At 39.3% G+C, this 15,605-nt stretch overlaps 1 long non-coding RNA gene across 1 annotated transcript in view; it reads right to left on the bottom strand.

Moving 5' to 3' along the window:
• The window catches only part of LOC136338553 (uncharacterized), a 44,698-nt gene extending 29,691 nt beyond the window's left edge, over positions 1–15,007 (bottom strand). Inside the window, exon 1 of the long non-coding RNA XR_010731973.1 lies at positions 14,916–15,007. This is a non-coding gene — a long non-coding RNA (uncharacterized lncRNA). The remainder of the gene's footprint in view (positions 1–14,915) is intronic.
• Positions 15,008–15,605: the final 598 nt, after the last annotated feature.

Below are 15,605 nucleotides of genomic sequence, written 5' to 3'. Positions count from 1 at the left end.
CAACATATGTATGGGTCCTGTTTTCTTATCCACGCAGCTACTCTATGTCTTTTGATTGGATCATTTAATCCATTTACATTTAAGGTTATTATTGATAAGTAGTTGTTTATTGCCATTTTCTTCTTTAAAGGTGTATTCCTTTTTTTTTTTTTCTGTATTCTTTTCCCACTTTATCTGTTTACACCAGGCCCCTTAATATTTCCTGCAGCATTGGTTTGGTTGTAATGAATTCCTTGAGTTGTTTTTTGTCTGGGAAGCTTTTTATTTCTTCTTCAATTTTAAACGATAGCCTTGCTGGATAAAGTAGTCTTGGTTGTAGGTTCTTGTTCTGCATTACTTTGAATATTTCTTGCATTCCCTTCTGGCCTCAAGTGTTTTTGTTGAGAAGTCAGATGTCATCCTTATGGGGGCTCCTTTGTAGGTGATAACTTTTTTTTCTCTTGCAGCTTTTAATATTTTCTCTTTATCGCTTAGCTTTGGTATTTTAATTATGATGTGTCTTGGTGTAGGTTTCTTTGGGTTTCTCTTTAATGGAGTCCTCTGTGCTTCTTGAATTTGTGAGAGTTTCTCTTGCATTAATTTAGGGAAGTTTTCAGCTATGATATGATTGAGCAAAGTCTCTATCCCTTGTTCTTTTTCTTCTTCTTCAGGGACCCCTATGATGCGGATGTTATTTCTCTTCATGTTGTCACAGAGCTCTCTAAGAGTTTCCTCTGACTTTTTGAGTTTTTTTTCTCTTTTCTTCTCTGCTTTCATGCCTTCATTCCAGTTGTCTTCTAACTCGCTGATTCGATCCTCTGCTCTATCTATCCTGTTTTTAATTCCTTCCATTGTGGTCTTTATTTCTGATATTGTATTTGTCGTCTCCAACTGATTCTTTTTTATACTTGCTATTTCTTTATTTAGGTTTTCAAACTGCCCCTCCATTGTTGTTCTAAGATCCCTAAGCATCCTTACAATCATTATTTTGAACTCCGCATCTGGAAGTTTGATTATTTCCATATCACTCAGTTCATCTCTCGAAGGTGTCTCTTGTGGTTTCATTTGGATTGCACTTCTTTGTCTTCTCATCTTCTTTTTTTTTTTTTTATTTGTAGAGTTGATTGAGTCTAGGCTTGGTGTTGTCTGCCTCCAGTTTTCAGTTGTGTTATTTTTAGGTCTTCTTGGGTTGGTATCAGCTATTATTTGTAATCCACTTTCGGATTTGGGCAGCTTTGAAGTCTTGATTTGTTTGTTTTCTTAACAGGTGATAGTCTTGTTAACTGATCTCAGCAGGGGGCTTCCTTGAAACTGTATCCAGGAATGCTGTGGGTGTAACCTGAGACGCTGGAGGTCTCTTCCACCAACTAATCTTACGGGGGGCAGGGTTTTTTCTCAGCTTCAGTAGGGGGAGGTGTATCTCAGATCTCCATGGAGACCTGAGTTACTGACCCTCCTCCCCACTTCTTGTTTTCAGCTGTGTCTTGTTGTGCTGATTGGAGCTGGATAGATGTCCTGGAGATCTCTGATCCGGAAGCACTTCAGCTCTGTTTTGTGAAAGGTTCAGTCCCTCCTCCAGCTATGGCCACCTCCAGCACAAATGAGTCAGCTTTTTTATTTCGTTTCTTGCATACCTTAGCCCCTCACAGTCTGTCCCTCTCCCTGTCTTTTCCACTTGGGAGATAAGCTGGTCTTTTCAACCCACCTTGCTCCCTGGTCACCAGGTAAGTGGCTGTGAGCAGTAGTTTCTGCTCTTTTTCCTCTGTGAAATCCTCTCTGGGCTCTCAGCCTCACCCCCCTCCTTCCGTTCCTGTAAGCAGAGGAGATTCAGGCACTCCTTACCAGGATTATTGTGGCTTCCTCTTTGCTCCTTGGTTTTTGAGAGCTGTTCTTGCAGTTCAGTGTTGGTTTTTCATGCTGATTTTTTCTAAATTGATTTGTATTCCAGTTTGGTGTTGAGAGCTGGGCGTCTGTGCATCCGCCTACTCCGCTGCCATCTTCTCTCCTTCATGCCATTTTTTGATGAACAGAAGTTCTTAATTTTAATGTAATTGAATTTATCAATCATTTATGCTGAACAGGCTTTATTCTTTTAGGAGAAATTTAGTTATAAAGATTGTAGTTTATATTTCTTAACAGTTTTGAAATATTTCTTTCTCATTTTAATATTTACTTATTTGGATCTGATATATATAGTAGGAATCTATTTATATCTATTTTTCTAAAAAATATACAATTAAATCAACATTATCTATTGAATTGTTTCTCCTTTTCTCTCTGATGTTCAATGTCATTTTGTTTCCTGATTCTCTGCTTTATTCTGTTAGTTTATTTGTCCATCTCTGTACAAACTCACATTCTCACATAATATAATTCTGTAGTGTATATTCGTTTCTGGCAGAGTGTGCTTACACATTTTACTCTATTTCCTCTAACTTTTCTTGGCTCCTATCTCTGTCACATGTAATTAAGAGACAGATTGCTAAATTTCCAAAGAAGTAAAGGAGCAATAAAGTTTTCATCAGAATTGGAGAGATCAATGTGGAGACTAATAACACCTCTTTGGTAGTAAACCTTTTTATGCATGCATATGGTATACCATTTCATTTACTTTGATATTCTTTTTTGTTATTCATCAAAGTAATTTATTTTACCCGTAAAATACTATGCATATTGGGTTTATTTATAGGTACTTTAATTTTTGTTGCTATGGTAAATATTGTCTTTTTTATTATATTGCTATTGGACTTACTTATTGATTATATGTATATTTTTAAATGTAGACAGTTATCTATAAATAATAAGTGCTTTGTTTTCTTCTTTTGCATCTATCTATCTACCTATCTATCTATCTATCATCTATCTGTCTATCTATCTATCTATCTATCATCTTACTTCAGTGGTTGGTGTCTTGAGGGTAATGTTAAATGGATGCAGAGATGGTGACATACTAGTCTTAGTTCCGATGCTTGTATGAAAAGGCTTCTAAATTCTTTACCATGAAGAATGAAGTTTCCTGTACTTGGGGTTGGAGATTGAGCGAAGTACATATACCCTTAATAAGGTTAAGAAATATCTGTTCTAGTGCTAGTTTGACAAGAGATTTTGCAAATAGGTGTTGAATTTTATAAATATATTTTTTCTCCTAATGTGTAAAGTTGATGGATGAGAAGATACATTTGTTCTGGTAAGCTACCCTTATATTCTGGGCTAACTATGATTTATTCATAATAAATTATCTCTATGATTATAAGTGTTTTTAAAAATATTATTGAATTTTGTTTGCTCATATTTAATTTAAAAATTTGCATCTACGGCAGTGAGGGACATTGCTTGTAATATTCACTTTTCGTACCCTTTTTGTCTGTCTTTGGTAATAAGGTCACACTGGTTTCACAGAATTAGCTGTGTGTGTTTTTAAACAAATTTAAGTTTCTAATCTATTGCAAAAAGATTTGGTAGAAATGACCTGAAAGCAATTAGGAACGGAATTTTTCTTTGAGATGTAAATCACCTTCTACATTATTTTATGGTCGTTTTTATATAATGAAATACAGTAACACATTTTCAATGTGGAATTTTTCATGTAATAATACATTTTAAAATGTATTACATTATTTTTAATTGCCCTGTATATCTGATGATGAGGTATCATCAAGGAAGACTTCCTAGAGTAGCTGTTATGTAACTGGAGTATTTTTAAATAATGAAAAGCAAAACTCTAGGCAAGCCAGTTAGGCAGGAAGTAATAGACAAAGGATGAGCATATGCAAAAACTTGAAGACATATTAAACTTTAATACATGTCAGGAAATACCAGAGGATGTACCGTACTATTACAGAATATAAAGTGTGGTTGGGAATGAAAGAAGCAGTAGTTGGTGGGTAAGCAAAGGCACAATCAGAAAGCATGCTAAGAAGCCTGATAATAGACTGACCTGTGGTGGTGCAGTGGATAAAGCGCAGACCTGGAACACTGAGGTCACTGGTTTGAAACCCTGGGCTTGCCTGGTCAAGGCACATATGGGTGTTGATGCTTCTTGCTCCTTCTCCCTTATCTCTATCTTTCTCTATCTCTCTCCTCTCTCTAAAATAAATAAATAAAGTCTAAAAAAAAAGGAGCCTGGTACTTACTGATCTTGTGGTACTTAGGCGACCTAAAGGTCTTTGAAGTGTCCACAGAGGATACCAGCGCTTATGTTAAAAGGAATAAAAGACATTCTTGGAGACCGTACTGTATATATATATTTGTCATTATTCCAATAAACTGAACTCTCACAAGATAGTTTTCCCCTGAAAGATGTGGGGAGAGAAGACCAGGATCTGAGCTATTCTCAACTTGAGATTTAAAAGTATTTCTTTGAATTTAGCAAGCCTTTGCAGGCATGGGAGTTCTAATGCAGATTAGAGTAATGAAGGTCTGAGATTCAGAAAATATGGGCTTTCTATAATAAACATGGCTAGAAGAAATAGTTCTTATCAATAAAGTATATAGGGGGATTTTCCTAGGGAAAAAAATGAGTTAACAATTTGGAATAACTTTTTGTGAATTTTCATATGCAGTTTTATCAGGAAAACAATCATTGAACAGGAAGCACATGAGAAATAGGAGGGATTCATGGATGAGTAATAAGAGTACAGTGTTTGGAATTTTGCTCCTTAAAGAATGAGCCTGGTAGAGAAATATTGAGGAAGAGAGGCATTGTGGAGAGGGATTTTGCTGGATTTTGGTCTGAGTGAAAACACAGAACAGGGATTTTGGTTTGTTTTTATTTTAGCTTAAAACCTAGTCAAATCCTTATAAATTTAGAGAATGATTAGAATCTGCATAATCTTTCCAGAGGATTAAGGGTTTGGGGGGGGGAGGTTTTGAGAAATGAATGCTTAAAAATTCTTAACAGTATTACAGGCAAGAAGAAAACTTAACCAACTTGACCCCAGCCCAATGTCCTCCCTACACCACTGTTCCCAGGTGCACCCTCCTCCACCATGCACACAAGCAGACAGAGGCAGATGCTAAAGCACTGACTGAGGAAACTGAACAAAATCACCGTCCTGTTTTAGAAATGAGAAACCCCTCATTAAAAGTGTGGTACCTGCCTGACCTGTGGTGGCGCAGTGGATAAAGCGTCGACCTGGAAATGCTGAGGTCGCCGGTTCGAAACCCTGGGCTTGCCTGGTCAAGGCACATATGGGAGTTGATGCTTCCAGCTCCTCCTCCCTTCTCTCTCTCTGTCTCTCTCCTCTCTAAAAATGAATAAATAAAATTAAAAATAAATAAATAAATAAAAGTGTGGTACCGGAGGGCCTCGCCTCAGTGCCCTCTGTTACTGTTGAATTACTTGCCCTCTCTAGGCCTCAGGTATTTCATCTATAAGAGAGGCTGAGATCAATGTATATAATTCTTTGTGGTGATAACATTATACTACTCTTCATAACAATGAGCCTTCCTGCCTGTATTGGCCATTGGTGTGTGTGTGTTCATGCATGTTTGCCTGAACAGCGTCCATTGCCCTTTCTTCAGATAATAGCGTTAGGATTTAGTTGGAGAACTTGCTGATCTTCTGTTCTCTGTTCCTTATAACAGACGTATCTTAAGTGCAGGCACTGATCCTCTCCATGTGGTATATACGTATATGTCTGCCATATGGCAGGTGCTTAATATATATTGGAATATATTTGTTGAACAAAATGCTTTAGGTGGAGTTCTGTTTCCTACTTCTAAGAAAATACTGGTGGCCCAAGCCTAACTGTGGTTTTGTTGTTTTTAAAAGGAATATGTATGTAACCTAAGCTGCCCAAGTAAGATTCAATTTCATGATTTTGTTATACTATTATGATAGAAAGCTCTACTTATAAGTGTGAAGGTAATTTGAAGGAGTTTCTGTGGTTCACAATAAGAAACCTGGGAACTCTAACCTACCTATAGGAGAGAAGAACTGATAGGTGGAAAGAGATGGAGGAAGGAAGGAAAGAAGGAAGGAAGGAAAGAAGGAAGGAAGGGAAGGAGGGAGGGAGGGAGAAGGAAGGAGGGATAAAGGGAAGGGGAGGGAGAGGGAGGGAGATAGGGAGGGAGAGGGAGAGAGGCAGGGAGGGAGGAAGGAACGGAGAGGGAGGGAAGGAGGGGTAAAGGAAAGAAGGAAGAAAGGAAGGGAGGGAGGAAGGGAGGGAGGGAGGGGGGAGGAAGAAGAGAGGGAGGAATAAAGGAAAAAGGAAGAGAAAAAGACATAGAGAGAGAGAGAGAGAGGTGATGATTCAGAGTAACCCATGATAATACAGTTTGAGCACCTAGACATACCCATTCTCAGAGGAAGCTCTATCTCCTGTTTTTTTCAGTTACAAGTTACAATGAATTATCCCTGTTTGCTTTTCTCCAATTCGCTCTTAAAGAATCTCAATTTCTTGAAAAAGACTGAAAAACTGAGATGAAACTAGATGCACATGTGTAGGGCAGGGGAATATTTCAAAGGAAAATAGGCAGTAACTGAACTGAAGAGATTTTCCCAGGGGTGTTCTTTCCCTGAAACCTATTATGCCTTGGAATCTGAGAGTGAAACAAAAAGTGTGCAAATTCTAAATTCATTACTTATATGTGGTATAGCCCAGCCCAGGGCCTAGCAGCACAGAAAAGGTACATAATTAATTATGTTGAATGAACAAATATATAAATGGGTGAATAAACCTGGCAAGGTTGAACTCTCTTATGGGAAAAGGTTATACAATTTTAATGTTGCATTATAATCTGTTAAATTTTGTGCAACTTCCTAAGCACAATACATAATCAATAATAGCTTCCCTTTCCTATATTTTAGTGATACAGTTGAGTGGAAATTAATATATCAAGCTCAGAAAAGAAAAAAAAAACAAGAAAGAGTGTGCATATTTGCTCAAGAGAGAGTGGGGGAAAAGGAGAGAAGAAATAAAGAAAAAAGACAGAGAAGAAGAGACAAGCCATTGTAATATAATTTGATTTAGACTTTCTGGAAAAAAGTTTGCGTATAACCCTTATATTATTTTTAGCGACCTTCTAGAAATGCCTTCTAAACTTCCTATTCACTGTACCCCATGTCACTGGCCCTTTAGGTATTGGTTTCTATAGGTGGGATTGGGAGAAGATACCACAGTCCCATACAGGGATAGACTGCATAGTCTTTGCCATAAAGAAAATGAATATGATATTTTGTCTAGAGGGGCCATCTGTGTGCACCACAACCACTGCCCAAGAGTGAGCTCCAAGTTGGCATTTATAGCAAAGCATGCCATCTAGAGACTGGCATGATCATAAGGAGGGTGTCAAAGTGCCACCATAATTAATATATACATGTTTATGATGTGCTTGTAGGAAGTATTGCACGTGGAGAATCGCTCTGTGTGGAAATTTCTATAACAACCTACTTCATTATTTTCTGCTCAAAACCCAGGCTGAATTATTTTTCACTAAACAGTTGTAATAGTGCACAGCATAGATGCCTTGATAGTGCTCTTAAAATAGCTAGTCTTGGAACTGGAAATATATGATTAAAAATGAAACCAGGATTTTAATAGACCGAGGTTAATTTAGAAGATTTTAACAAGCTGGCTGGGATAGGCAAGCACTGGCCATTTCACTCTTTACAACTGACATAGAGAAGGAATAAGAACTTCCTTCCTGAAGTGGCGGGCCAAGTTTTTATTTATCCCCTTGCCTCCTGGAAGTTTATATAGGTATTTATATCAATAAATGCCTTGAGGGGTTTGGGAGGAGGCCAGGAGCTTTGCAGGATCCCAGGTCAGTGCTCAGATCTATACATATGTTCTTCCTTACAGTACCATTAAGTATCACTAAAGCTCATCACAAGAGCCTTGCATTCCCACAAGTGACTGATCCGTGTTTTAGAGGGGAGTATAAGTACAGTCCAGGGATAGTGTCCTTCGTGATCACTTAAAGCGCCTGGTTAAATTGTGATGCCCAAAGCCCACACTAAGCCTGTATCATTTCTGGTAGTATGCTGGAGAAACTTGTAGTAGGAAAGTTGCAGTTTGAAAACCATTACCAGAAGCCGTACAATGTAGTATTTATATAATGCAGTGATTAAGAGCAAATATTAGAACCAAATTGTCTACTTTGAATTCAGGTTCCACCAGACAGTTTATAAGCTGTGAAATACTGAGCAAGCTACTCAACTTTCTTATACCTTTGCTTCCTCATCTTTAAAATAGTCATAAATATACATTATATAAAAATACCTCCATCCCACCGATATTGTGAAAATTAAATGAGTTAATAGCGTAAGCATTTATAGAAGTGCTAAGCTCTTAATAAATGTTACTTAACATTATTTTATAAGTTACCCAATAAGGAAATTCTCTGAACATATACAGTTTTGCCAAATTCCCCCACTGTTTCATAGTATTTAATTTTATTTCTAAGTTTCATGACTTTAAGGATTATGTTGACTTTATTTTTACTTCCTTTCATAGTACCTGGGTTCTTGTACTCTAATTTTTAATATCTGATTTAATTTAGTACTTCCCTCTGTTTCCTTATTTGAACCAAAGGCAAAGAAAAATAGTTAATGGATTTTTATCTCCTAGGAAACTACTCTTAGAGTTTTTGAGTTGAGAGAAGGGTTGTGGACTTTTCAAACAGAAAATTTCTGGACTTTAGCAAAACTTTTCTTATAAAAATAGGTCTGTGTTCCATCAGCTTATTGTTGCTTTTCTATTATTCTTCCCCTTTTGTATAGAAGGCCCTCCACACTCTTACTCTCCTGACATCCTGATCTTTGGCACTGTTATTTCCTCCTTTGTCACCCTAAGTTCCTCGTCTGGGTACATGCCGTACATGTCACTTGAAGGGCTACATACTCCCTTAGCCAGGAGCTCCCACATTTGCAGTACTTTGTACCAGAAAACTTTTTCTGAATTGTTTGCCCTGGGTCTGTGTCTTCTTCTGCTCGATGAGCACCTTGTGGTGGGAATCTTGTCTCCTTGTTCCTGATCCCACCAGAGCCTGGCACGGGGTCTCACACATGTTTCAGATGAAGAAAGGAAGAACCAAGGAAGTGCAGCCTAGGGTTCTTCTACGGACTTGTCTTCTCTTCTCCAGCCTCTGCATGGACCTCAACCTGGATTATTATCTCAGTAGACACATCTGCATGGACCTCAACCTGGATTATCATCTCAGTAGACACATCTGCATGGACCTCAACCTGGATTATCATCTCAGTAGACACATCTGCATGGACCTCAACCTGGATTATTATCTCAGTAGACACATCTGCATGGACCTCAACCTGGATTATCATCTCAGTAGACACATCTGCATGGACCTCAACCTGGATTATCATCTCAGTAGACACATCTGCATGGACCTCAACCTGGATTATCATCTCAGTAGACACATCTGCATGGACATCAACCTGGATTATCATCTCAGTAGACACATCTGCATGGACCTCAACCTGGATTATTATCTCAGTAGACACATCTGCATGGACCTCAACCTGGATTATCATCTCAGTAGACACATCTGCGTGGACATCAACCTGGATTATCATCTCAGTAGACACATCTGCATGGACCTCAACCTGGATTATCATCTCAGTAGACACATCTGCATGGACATCAACCTGGATTATCATCTCAGTAGACACATCTGCATGGACATCAACCTGGATTATCATCTCAGTAGACACATCTGCATGGACCTCAACCTGGATTATCATCTCAGTAGACACATCTGCATGGACCTCAACCTGGATTATCATCTCAGTAGACACATCTGCGTGGACATCAACCTGGATTATCATCTCAGTAGACACATCTGCGTGGACATCAACCTGGATTATCATCTCAGTAGACACATCTGCATGGACCTCAACCTGGATTATCATCTCAGTAGACACATCTGCGTGGACATCAACCTGGATTATCATCTCAGTAGACACATCTGCATGGACATCAACCTGGATTATCATCTCAGTAGACACATCTGCATGGACCTCAACCTGGATTATCATCTCAGTAGACACATTTGCATGGGCATCAACCTGGATTTTCATCTCAGTAGACACAGGGCACTGGGCCTGCTCTGCGTCAGGCTGGGCAGCTAGAAAGAGAGTGATCAGGCTGAGGAATTCCCTGGGAGGGAGCATTCCAAGAAAGCCTTGAGAAGCTGGTGGCTTTTTCTGAGCTAGCCTCTGAGGTCACTTCCCTGTGCTTCTGCATTCTCTAGTCTCATGCTAATAGGAGGGGTCATCTCAGGTTCAAGGGAGGACTGACCAGAACATGCATCGATGTGGGAGACTTGAGTCATCATCATCAGTAGAGGGGGGGGGAATATCTCAAGACATGCCACCATAACCTCTTATCTTTTTCTATCTCCTCTGATAAATTGCCGAGACGAAGTATGTTATCAAGAACACTGCAGACACTTTTAGGTCTGCTACACCTGCGTTTAAAGCCTGACCCCCACCATTTACCTCACCCAGTTTGATCTGCCACAAGGAACTCGCAATACCCTGTCTATATTGTAGGGTTGCTGTGAGAATTAGAGATGACACGAGCATGGCTTCTGCTGTGAAGTAGGCACTTGGTAAATGGCAGCCACGGTTAGAACGTTACTTTTATAATTTAAGAAATAAATACTAATTTAACATGAGGAATAGATGCAGTACAAGATTTGGTGTTTTTTTTTTCTTTCTAAATCAGCCCCAATTCCGAGTGTTATTAAACAATCTAAGATTATATATTTTCAGTTCAGTTTCAATATATTTTACATACATGTGGCCCTTAAATCTGAAATGAAATCAATAACATTTAAATGCTCTATTGATTTCAATTTACCAACAATGATGTGTAGCCCGAAGCTTGCAAATATCCTTTATCCAGATCAATTGTTGATAACACTGTGTACCGGAATACTACTTGGCCTATATATCATTAAAATTAAACACCTTTTTTTTCTAACTAATGAAAGCACCTTGCATATTGAGGACATGCAAACCTATCAGCTTTCATAATTGTTTTTTATGAGAAAATATTAATAACCCATCTTCTTGCTTTATTTTATTAGGAAACTTAGGCCAGAGAGGTGACTTAAGCAAATCCATTCTGTGAGTTCATGGTCGAGAGAGGAAGGGACTTGAGCCTCTATGAATCTGTGGCATAGTTACTGAGTACAGAGGCTACACCGACTTCCTGCGGACATCACTGAAAGGAAGGAAGACTGCCTTGGCAAGGCATCTTTCTATTTTAGCTGTCAAGGCGTTCCCTTCTGTTGAGAGAAACAAGAAAAAGCCTTGGGAAAACAAAGGGCAACAGTATATTCTGATGACATTTCTGAGTAAAATCAGAATCACTGACCCCTGAAGATGATTTGTTTTGAGACTTATGGCAAAATGAATTTTCAGGAAGTCAGTGTTCCTCATGAATTCCAGGCAGACACAGGGGTTAATTAATGCAGTTGTTTGTTCCTGAGCAGGACCCAACAAAACCAAAATGCAGCAATAACAAACCTTTCTCTTAAAATTGTTAGCAAAAGATTTCTCTTAGATTTCTTCATAACACAGATAATTAAGAATATGGTTTTGCACCCAGAAAACATTCCCTCATCCATCTTCCCTAAGTTTCTAATTCTGAATGTGGAGGAACAGAAGTTTAGAGTCCATGTTCAGCACCATTTTCCGGTGCCAAATTTGTCACTGCACCACACCTTCCGGCTGCACTGTAGACAACATGAGTTACTTCCTAATGCATCTTCAATTTGCATTAACAATAGGAACTTAGGTTTTATGTTACCAGTATTAGCTACTCATTTCCATGATATCTGAGAGTTTTGCATGGCCAGGGATCATCTTTCTATCATTAATCCCCAGGTTCCCTCCCATTGTCTGATAGACAGAAGGCTTTCAAAACATGCACAGTACGAGAATGGAAGAATGCACAACTTGATCAACCTCTCCACAAGTGTGGTTGGCAGATAATGCTATCTGTGAAGCTCTGATTTTCACATATTAAGCCATATCCTAAAAAAAAATGACTCACTTCTTTGGCAGAATAAAGAAGCCCTTTGGCCAAATAGGTAATCACTATTAAGAATTCTCTGCTTTAATTTAGCATTGGTTTTTCTGGAGTATCATGACTTCATGGTCTCTCCCATAACTCTGCTAGCGGCCACCATTCACTGTGCTCAATGTGTGGCAGGGACTGTGAGAAAAAAACAAACAAACCTTCTATATTACTTTATTTATTCCTCACAATGGCCTTATTGAATAGATTTTCAGAACCGAGTCTTACGGACTTATCCACTGTGACGTGCAAGTTAATGATGGCATTAGAAATTGATTCTATGCTCTCTGACTCCAAAGCCCATGTTTCTTAAATGTGATACGCTTCTGTCTTCAAGAATTACTGAATGGTGCTTTCCGCTGTTCCAAGATGGTTCTCTCTTATCAACTCCCGCTGAGGAAGGCAGTATCACTGAGCTGGTTGGTCAGAATCAGAGAGATGTGTTGGAACACACAGAATATGTGGGCTAGGTTCTTGTGTCCTAAGGGTGGAAGACCATTGAGATTTCTTCCAAGCTCCACTTTTGTGACCTGAGATCAGTGAGAGGACTCTATTCACTGTTTCATAAAAGGAAGTGTTACATCTTCTCCTTCCTTTTTCATGAGGCATGCTCAGAGTCAAGGGTCATCGTTTGCTTGATACTTGCTCCATTTTATTTCATTCCCTCTGGTGCTGGTGAGGCTAATAACCCCCCTTTTATCACACGGTCCAAGACCTTCTGGTACATTTCTATAACCAGGATATTCCCGAACCTTATACATACAATGTTTTATTCTTATACATAGATATCTATGATAAAGTTTAACTTAAAAATTAGTCATGGCAAGAGATTAACAACCACAGTAATAAAAATAGAACAATTACAATATGCTATAATAAAAGTTAAGCGAATTATTTTTCCTTCTTCACAACTGCACAGATAGATTTGTTTTTATTATAGGTTTTACCTATTTTAATGTACACTTTTCTTTTTATATTAAGTCTAGGCCTTTTACCTTTATGCATGAAGGAAGTACTCTACAGCTTCTGTTTGACATCTCAGAATTGCCAGCCTTACTACTCTTGAACTTCAGGTCCGTTATGAAAGAAAACAAGGATGACTTGGACACAAGCACAGCTACACCGTGACATTTGACATGAGATTTCATCACACTAGTCATAATGGCATGCAATTTAAAACTTATGGATTGTTTATCCCCAGATCTTTCCAGGCAATATTTTCAGACAGAAATTGACCACAAGTAACTGAAACCATGTAAAACAAAATCACAGATGGGGGCACTACTCCATGTTCTTGTCATAGCACAATGATACGATTGTTCCCTGAGGTCCGAGAGAGGGGAGAGAAGATTTAAGTTCAGGACGGAACTTTCTTGTTATTCCGATCTGAACCAGTGAGCAAGTGGAAAACAGCCCCGTTGGCACCAGAGTGCAGCACTCCCAATCAAATAGAAGTAATGCTCAAACAAGGAAAACACCTCCAGCCACCGTGACCACATCTGGGTAAGACACAGACAAGGTTCCTCGCGACTACACACCCTCCCCTCACGACACACCCTGCCTTCCTGGGATTGCTGCTCCTGCCGTAGGGCAATTCTACCTGCCCTGCCTTCCACCTGCCTCCTACAATAAATTGATTATGATGCCCAGTCACTGCATTGCCTTCACTTTTTAAAAACATCTGAACTCTGCCTCCTTAAACCTTGCTCAGAACCCTCTGATACAAGCCAAATCCTATAAGCAGCTATTCACCAACTTCTCCTCCCAGCGTGGTTCCCCCTGAGTGCAATCATTTCTTCCTGCAATAAGCTAAATAAATTAGTTTTGGTGTTTTTTGTTGATGTTGTTTTGTTTGTTCTGTTGTTGTTTTTTTTTTTTGACTGGAGGTATGTTTCTAGTAGCCTTTTCATGTGGGTTTTCAACCATGCCGTTCAGCTCATTCCACATTCTCAAAATGTCGCAGCAGCTCTGTATCGGTGGTCTGAGTCCCTGCTGGGCCACTTTAGGTATAAGCCTAAGTGCTCCACAAGGTGGGATTTCCTTGCTGAGAAAGAGGCCAAGGCAGAGCACAGTACAACTAGAGGATGGAGGCGGACGGTTCCGGACAATCTTTTATGAACACTTGGACTTAGCAATGGCTTAAGCAAACACCTTATTCACATTTTTTGCTAAATTAGAAAAAAAATTGTACCTGAGTTTGCTGTCACTTTGAACAAAGTAATTCCGTCCAAAAAAAGCTTTGCCACATGAGAGTTCACCTGAGCGCTTTCTGATTGGCGGGCTGCCCCAGAGGCGATCGGGGCGCCTGGCTTGTACCTCACGAGCCACCCCACAGGGGCACTGCTGGAAAACAGCTAGTGCTGAGGCATATAGTTCATACTCCTTCTCAAAGGAATTCCCTTTCTGTTTTCAAGTCGGCTCAGGTCTCCGGACCCAACAACTCAGAACATTGGCAACTTCCCAGAGGCCTCGGGTCCTGTGTTCCCTTAACCTGGGGTCCTCCTGTTTCTCAGGCTTATGCCAGCCTCTAAGATCCGCCCCCCTCCTCTCTATTTCAAGCATTCAAACCCAGACCATTTCTCCATTGGTAAGCATTTTTAATTTTCTTCCTTTCTCACTCTTTTTTTTTTTTTTGCTCGCTCTCCTCCTTTCCATTCCAGTCTTTCTCAGACTAGAGACATGTTTTATCAAAACTTCAACTAGCTCATCAATGAGATGGGTTTTGGCCCCCATCAGAGACTCGAATGGACTCCACGGGAAAAGGAGAGCACGAGGGAATAACAACCAGCGTCAGCACAAGGCAACAGGGGATGCTACATGAAACGGGTCGAGATGGAGAAGCAGGGGGTGGTCAGTGCTTCTTTGGGGATTCAGTGAGAAACTCACCCTGTAGTTTTCTGCAGAAGCAACAATATGAGAAAATATGGCCAGCATTTGCAGCGTCGGGGCAGGAGTACTTGGAGGCGGACGGATAAACCCAGAAGCTAGGAGCACTGAAATTAGAATCAGTCAAATTAATTGTTGTGTTTGGTCAGCTATGTTCACAGACTCCTGAGAAGAAAAGGCTTGCTTTGTTTACTTAACTTTTAAAAAATATACACAGCACCTGTCCTTTCTTAAGAGCTGTGGATTTCTTTCCCAGCTCTTCTACTTGCATGACCTTGAAAAACTTTCTAAACCACCCTGGTCACCTGGATCTATAACATAGAAATGATTGCCATCATTTTTGCTCCTTAGAGGACTATTAGCAGAACTATAAACATGACATTGAAAATAAAAAAACATTTTTGAAATAATGAAACACTACAAAAATAATAATTATGCATATTGGTATTATTGACATCATTGCTATTATTTTGTGGCCCGAAAATCAAAGTAGAGATGCCACGGAGTACAATGAATTATCACACAGATTGTCTCATAACTCGCTGTATCAAGTGGGCGGTTTTTTTTTTTTTGTCAAAATCACAAAACGTAAACATCACTGATTTGAATCATTTTTCTCCCAAGAGGAAGGTACTGAGTTTATGGTGATTGATTGTGACCTTGAAAATATAATTATTTCCATGGTACTGA

This window comes from Saccopteryx bilineata, chromosome 5 (genome assembly GCF_036850765.1).
Source record: "Saccopteryx bilineata isolate mSacBil1 chromosome 5, mSacBil1_pri_phased_curated, whole genome shotgun sequence".
Classification (NCBI taxonomy): Eukaryota; Metazoa; Chordata; class Mammalia; order Chiroptera; family Emballonuridae; genus Saccopteryx; species Saccopteryx bilineata.
Note: the sequence above shows the minus strand (reverse complement) of the source record. Positions and strands in the feature narration are given on the sequence as shown.